This window comes from Rhagoletis pomonella, unplaced genomic scaffold (genome assembly GCF_013731165.1).
Source record: "Rhagoletis pomonella isolate Grant_MI unplaced genomic scaffold, Rhpom_1.0 Rhpom_scaffold_01479, whole genome shotgun sequence".
Classification (NCBI taxonomy): domain Eukaryota; kingdom Metazoa; phylum Arthropoda; class Insecta; order Diptera; family Tephritidae; genus Rhagoletis; species Rhagoletis pomonella.
Window position 1 is genome coordinate 22,885 of NW_023460033.1, and position 7,628 is coordinate 30,512.

Below are 7,628 nucleotides of genomic sequence, written 5' to 3' on the forward strand. Positions count from 1 at the left end.
AGGCCAGCCTTTTCAACATTTCATTAACTCTTATATACAAAGAGGTGGTACATATGTGCCATCGGGCAACAAAAATGTAAATATCTCGACAACCAAAGTACTTACAAGGCTTTCGCCTTGTGCAAACATTTCTGAACGCCATACCGTTTAATAAAACCATTTTTATAACAAAGGGGACCCTTTTTTAGAGTCTGAAAACCCATAGTCCTTAAAGACAAAGTAGTGGTACATTTGTACCACCAAATATCTTCATATATTACAATACGATTACAATCGTGAATGTTTCAATTGGTGCGCGCACAGTGAAGAGCATACCGCATGTACGCGCAAGTGAATCAGACAAAACGGGTGATTCAAACCATAACTTCACCGATTCAAAGACGAACCGAAACCCATATGCGCAGGCCCGTCAAGAGGGAGGGGGGAAAGGGGTGAATCCACTCGGGCCCGGGCTTTTCAAGGGGCCTGAAATATCAGAACCATAACTTGTTATTATTTTCTTACAATGTAATTGCTCCTTCGTTATAGGCTTTTATTACAAATATATTCCGATTCGTGCTGATTGTTTCTGACTCTATACATGCTTTTAAATTAATGCAATTTATGTATGGCGGCCCGTGATTTTTCAGTCCGGTCCCGAGTTTTCTCTCGACGGCCCTGAATATGCGACTACCTTGGAGGAGATGTAATAGAAGACGTCTTTTTTGAGTGTATGCGATTTGACAGTACTAGATGCAATCTGCGCAACATATTTGGCGATAGTTTCACGCCTGAGTCACTCGTGCAGGCTATGCTACAAGGCAACGACAAATGGTCGGCAGCATGTGACGCAATAGCAGAGGCGATGAAAGGGCTATAGACCCCCGAATGTCTACGGCATAATAGCGGCGACTAACTACCTTTTTCCCTCACGATGTAGTGCTTGACGTCATTCCCGTGTGGTGCGGAGTTCAAAGAAATGACATGCTTCTCCTGGTTTTATAGGGACACTTGAAAACTGTTAAAGTATAAACAGAACGGGTTCGTTGAGTACATTTCGTCGGACGGAGCGAAGCCGCCTGGTGAAATTCGCTTAAGATTTCGTCAAATAAAACTGAACCGTAACAATAATTTCGTGCTACTACAAATATTGTGGAGGATTGTCCTTAAAAAATGCTAGTTTGAAAATAAGCCACGAAACTAAATCCTAAATTTCACGGGCAGATCACAAAAATAAAAGTGTGGAGGAAAAGATAATTTTTTCCCCTTTTATTAGAAAAACGCAAAAATAAAGCGAGGAAATTTGTTCAACAACACTTTCATTAGGAAATAAACCAAAATGCTTTAATATCATACAAATCCATTGAAAAAAAAAATAATTTTTTGTTTTTAAAACATTAAAATCTAAAGATTATTAAAAAAACTAAAACTAATAAAAAATGAAACAAATACTAAATAAAAAAATAAATAAAAAAATCCCTACGCCCGAGGACGACTCGAACCCGGACCCTCGTGACTTGATATGAGACTGAATTACTGAATCCTAGGGTACATTGAATAAGAACTTATTTGCAATAGTATGGTGACTGCATTACTAATTTGCTAATTCTTTGTATTCTACGCTCTCAGAGCAAACAAATACGCATACAAGGAGCCAGTCCCTTGATCCGAGGTAGCCGAGAGTTGCGTATTAAAAGTCTGCCAGTCTAACCCTGGCATTCAGTAAGCGGTCTCTAGTCACTAATAGTGACTTTTGGTGGTGAACTTGGATTTTGAGACTATTTGGTATTCAGTACGCGGTCTCACGTCTCTAGTCTCAAAAAAAGTCACTAATTTGTCAGCTGGCTAAGAGCAGGTCTCAAAAATAAAAATATGGAGAAAAAGTTAATTGCTTTCCATTTTATTCAAAAAAAAAACGCGAATATGAAGCGAGGAAATTCGTTCAATAAGAATTTCGTTAGGAAATAAACCAAAATGCTTTAATAACATACAAATCCATTGAAAAAAAAATATTTTTTTTTAACATTAAAATCTAAAGATTATTAAAAAAAATAAAACTAATAAAAAAAAACTGTCTGTGTTTGATTTCACCACACATTTTTGGTGAACTTTTTGTGACTCTCTCCAATTGAATAGCCAAATCATCTCAAGTCACAAAAAGAGTCACTAATTGCTAATCTCAAATTTAGTGACTTGAGATGAGACTGAATTACTGAATCCCAGGGTTAGTGACTTGAGATGAGACTGAATTACTGAATCCCAGGGTAAGGTTCGATTATCGGTTGGAGCAATTGCCAAAAAATCGGCCTTATCATTTCATTTTCCCCGAACCGGTCACTTTTGGTTTCCATGGTTTTACTATGGGCGGATGACAAATTTTCGGGTGAATTTTTTTCAGGCGAAACTCAGGATAAGACAGAATGTCTTTTTTTATTATTTATTGATTTTATTATTTAATTTTTTAAATTTTATTTGATTTATATATTTAATTTTACTTTATTTTATATTCGTTTGTTTTATTTTATTTCACATTATTTATTTTATTATTAGTTAATTTAAAGTTTAATTTTACTAAAAAAGCTAACGTAAAACAACATTAAAAAATATAAAGTTATAATTGAATGTATAAAAAAAAAATTAATTAATATTCTACTGGCCATGGGATTCGAACCTACGACCTCAGAGCTCGTTAATCCGCATTACTGCCATCTGTCAAGGCACAAATTTAATCAGACCGAATTGTCAACAGATAGGCATCGCCATTGTTCGCGATATTCTGCATGTGGTCAGTTTATCCTGATAGCAGCTACTCTGGAATTTCCTTCGCCTTTCTCGCAGGAGTCTCAGTGTTTCCATGAATTTTATTTTGGAAATCCTTCAAAACCAGGTCGTTTTGCCTTTTTGTGCGGGTAAAGGTGAAATGTCTAATTTCTCTATGAATACAGAACTTATAGTTCATAGTCGAGTCGAAAAGACTTTCGCTTCGAATCTTATCTAAATAACTTGTTTCGACTATAGTACGACCCATGATAGCTTATGGAGCCATCACCTGGGCCGATAAAACTTCACAACTTGGAACAATCAAAGTGCTCTCCAAGATACAAAGGCTGGCATGCGTATGCAAAATCGGAGCCATGAGAACCTATCCAACCGCATCCTTGGAGGTTCTTCTAGATCTTACCCCTCTTCATGTTCACATACTGACTCAGACGAAGAGAGCTTTACTACGGATGATTGGTTCCAATATCGGGGCAGAAGGGTATTTTAGCCGTAGGAAGTTAGATATTATTATGAAGAAGTTCCCTGAAATTGCAATACCGAGGGATACATCCGAGGAACAATCGGATAAATCAAAACATGATTACCTGGTACACTGATGGCTCATTGACCGACGAGGGTGCCGGAGTAGGGGTAGTTAGACCGAGGTTAAGATTCTCGGAACCCATGGGAAAACATATGTATATTTTCCAGGCTGAAACATACGCCATAGTTAGATGCGCGGACTTTAATACCAAGCGAAACTACCGGAATCAGAACATCGCATCTTGACTGACAGCCAAGCGGCTATCAAGGCCCTCAGATCTCACCAGGTAACATCTAAACTGGTGATGGAGTGCCTCGAAAAGCTGAATACTCTTGGTCTGACCAATCAGGTTTGGGTTCTCTGGATTACGGGATATATTGGTATTAAAGGCAACGAGATTGCCGATAAACAAGCGAAGAAGGGTGCATCGACACCTTTCACCGGCCCAAAGCCTTTCTGTGATCTGGGAAAAGGGGCAGTTGTTTGGTTAGAAAAAGAGGCTCATAGAAATCGCAACTAGGATAATCTACCAGGTCTATGGCATTCCAAAGCACTTTTAGGAACATATAACCTAAAACGCTTCAAGGAATGTATGCGCTTATTAAAGAATAACTTAAGAATTGTTACAGGAATCCTGACAGGACACTGCAGGCTGAACTATCACCTAACTAAACTGGGAATTTACTCGCATGAGCGATGCAGATTTTGCAGGACGGAAAACGAGACTGCAAAGCACTTCTTAGAAGAATGTCCTGCACTGATGCACAAACGCAAAAAGCACCTGGGTGAACATATGATAACCAAAGGCGAAGTGAAATCCGTAGATTTAGGTTGCATACTAAAGTTTCTCTCGGTTACTGGATTAATAGACACACTACTATCCATGAAGGGGGCACAATAGATCATAAGGTCGCAGTGCTCTATCCCCAACAATAACAATAATAATAAATAACTTGTTTTCTATGATGGAAAAAGTTAATAGTAGGAGAGCCTATCAAACTAAACCGAGTAGAGTAGGGGTCCCAGAGGCCATACATATATTTGGTGACTTCATACATGAGGGAACACGAAATGGGTCTGCTTCCTCGCCTAAGGCCAGTCAGGGCCCAAAAAAAAATAGACACTTTTTTTTTGAGGATTCGAGTATGTCAGGAGTCCCATATTCTGATTGTTCTTCAAGACAGGGGAGGGATTGGGCGATACGAATAGGTAGTGCTGCAAGCCCCCCTGATTAGCCGTATCAGTTGCTGCAGCGAGATAAGCGACGCCTCTCCTGTAGGATCCGAGTATCATTGAGGTCCTCAAAAAACCAGTGCTCATCTGAAAGAGCATCAAATTCTGTGTGAGAAAAACCACTGCTGCGTTTTCCAAACAGTGGTGGACATGGCTGCTGCAGCGTTTGAAAGTCGCCCTCTTTGTCCAGTCATTATACACTTTTGACCTAGCAAAAATTAATTCTCGAATTTTTTCTGGATCTTATGTCCTCGGGGAGGATCAGTCTCCGCGTAAATGGCAAGTGGCGACCAAATCCAGCGATTGCGCATGTCCGAATTTTGTTTTTTTTTCGAAAAAATGGTTTTCATTGAATAACTTGGCCATTTTTAATTTTTAAGAAAACTCATAAGAACAAAAGTTGTATGAAATTCCATTCTATACAAGTTTGGTCCCCATAATTTTTCTTCTAAAATTGATAGTTTTCGAAACAAACTTGAAGCAAGCGGTAATCTGAAAATATTGCATTATATCTCGTTCATTTTCAAATCTACGGCATAAATAAGTAAGGTCAGACTTGAAGAAAATCAAATTTCCTACAACTTTGGCCCCCACAATTTTTCTTCTAATGCCGATATTTTTTGATAGGGACTCAATAGAACATAAGATGGAATGTTATCGAAATTTGGATGACGGCAATACAGAAAGAAGATTGGCTATTCAAATATTTTGGTAATTAATTTTTTTTTATTTCGATTATCATACGTACAATGTACCTAGTGAGCTTAAATTCTTTTTCTTAGTATCATCTTTGTCTTCTTTTGAACTATTCTACTATAAATTCAATTATTTTTTTTATTCTTTCAACCGTCTTTGTCTTTTTATTAACTAGTCTACTATAAATTCAATTCTTGCTTTTATTCTTTCAATCCTCTTTGTCGTCAGTGCCAGTATTGCCAGAATATTTGTATATGTACATATATAAGAGATCATTTGGTTATTTTATTATGGTATTACGGTTTCTTATTTTTTATGGTTTTGGAGACTTCGGCCCAAGGTTCCTATTCCCATTGCTGTCTGTGAATTCGTCAAATTAGTATCTTTTTTTGTTCTCTTGCCATTTTGTAATATTGTTTTTACACTAAATGAAGAACAAAAATGTTGACGCAAGCAAATCAGAAATATACATATGTAGTTCATTCGGTGAATACCAATAAAGCAGGCATTTGCGCCGAATAATGATTTGACAAAGAAATTCTCGGGAAATGTTTAATGGCAGGCAGTAAAATATACAGTGAAACCCGCTTAAGTACCCGCTCCCCCCGCGCTTAAGTACCTAACCCGTTTAAGTAACCAACATTTTTGGGCAATGTGTATTTTTGAATGTAATCTGAAGAAAATCCCTCTATTAAGTACCACCCCGCTTATTTACCCAACCCAACCAAGTACCTAAATTTTTCGTACCCAATTTACCATTTTACCTATAATTTTCCCCTTTTAAGTGCTCTTTTAAAATTCCTTAAAATATTTACATATTTTGAAATTCTGTGGCAGCGTTACACACCTTCAGCAAAAAAATTATAAAAAATCAACGGTAATTATAGCTACTTGAAACTTGCACATTATTGCACTAAAATTGAATGGCCTATAAGACTGTGTACTCAAAAAACACTTCTGAGAAAAAACATTTTAAATTTTGGTGCATTTTTTTAAGTGTTTTATAAAATTTTAAGCTCAGGTTTATATGGTATTTATTAGGGAATGAACTGTATTTTACAGGGACCGTAACCGTTATGATTTTTATAATAAAAATCAAAATTTAATCGTTATGTTGTGATTTTTATTTTTTCGATCATTTTTAATCGTTATACTATGATTTTTATTTTTTCGATCATTTTTAATCGTTACTTTACGATTTTAATTTTTTGATCATTTTTAATCGTTATTTTATGATTTTTATTTTTTCGATCATTTTTAATCGTTATACTATGCTTTTTATTTTTTCGATCATTTTTAATCGTTACTTTACGATTTTTATTTTTTGATCATTTTTAATCGTTATTTTATGATTTTTATTTTTTCGATAATTTTTAATCGTTACTTTGTGATTTTTATTTTTTCGATCATTTTTAATCGTTATTTTGTGATTTTTATTTTTTCGATCATTTTTAATCAATATTTTGGGATTTTCATTTTTTCGATCATTTTTAATCGTTATTTTATGATTTTTATTTTTTCGATCATTTTTAATCGTTATACTATGATTTTTATTTTTTCGATCATTTTTAATCGTTACTTTACGATTTTTATTTTTTGATAATTTTTAATCGTTATCTTATGATTTTTATTTTTTCGATCATTTTTAATCGATATACTATGATTTTTATTTTTTCGATCATTCTTAATCGTTACTTTACGATTTTTATTTTTTGATCATTTTTAATCGTTATTTCATGATTTTTATTTTTTGATCATTTTTAATCGTTACTTTACGATTTTTATTTTTTGATCATTTTTAATCGTTATTTTGTGATTTTTATTTTTTCGATCATTTTTAATCGTTATTTTGTGATTTTTATTTGTTGATCATTTTTAATCGTTACACTATGATTTTAATTTTTTCGATCAAAAATAGCAGTTATTCTTAGTTTTTTAATGTGTAAACCGAATGTTCACAGATTTGACTTAAAAAAACAGTTTTACAAGGCATGCATATGTACACTAGGATGGTCCAAAAACAGTAAAGTCGGAATTTTAATGCCCTCACCCCCTAGGATTGTTCTATATCGAAAAAAGTATACCCCTATTTTTATACCTTTCATGAGCATGAAATGGTATTGTAACTTTGGTCCGATGTTTGTAAGTACCACAATTAGAAGAGATAGACCCATTGAAATGTATACTTAAATGATCAGAACGTCGAGCTTCGTCGATTTAGCCATGTCCGTCTGTCCGTCTGTTTGTATGCAATCTAGTCTCTCAGTTTTCGAGATATCCGGATAAAATTTAGTAGGCGGGTGTATTTTTATAATGCACTAATCATTTGTCGGAACTGGAATAATCGGCCCACTATAACATATAGCTCCCATACAAATGATTGGTCAGATATAAGATTTTTCGCTATAACTCCTCC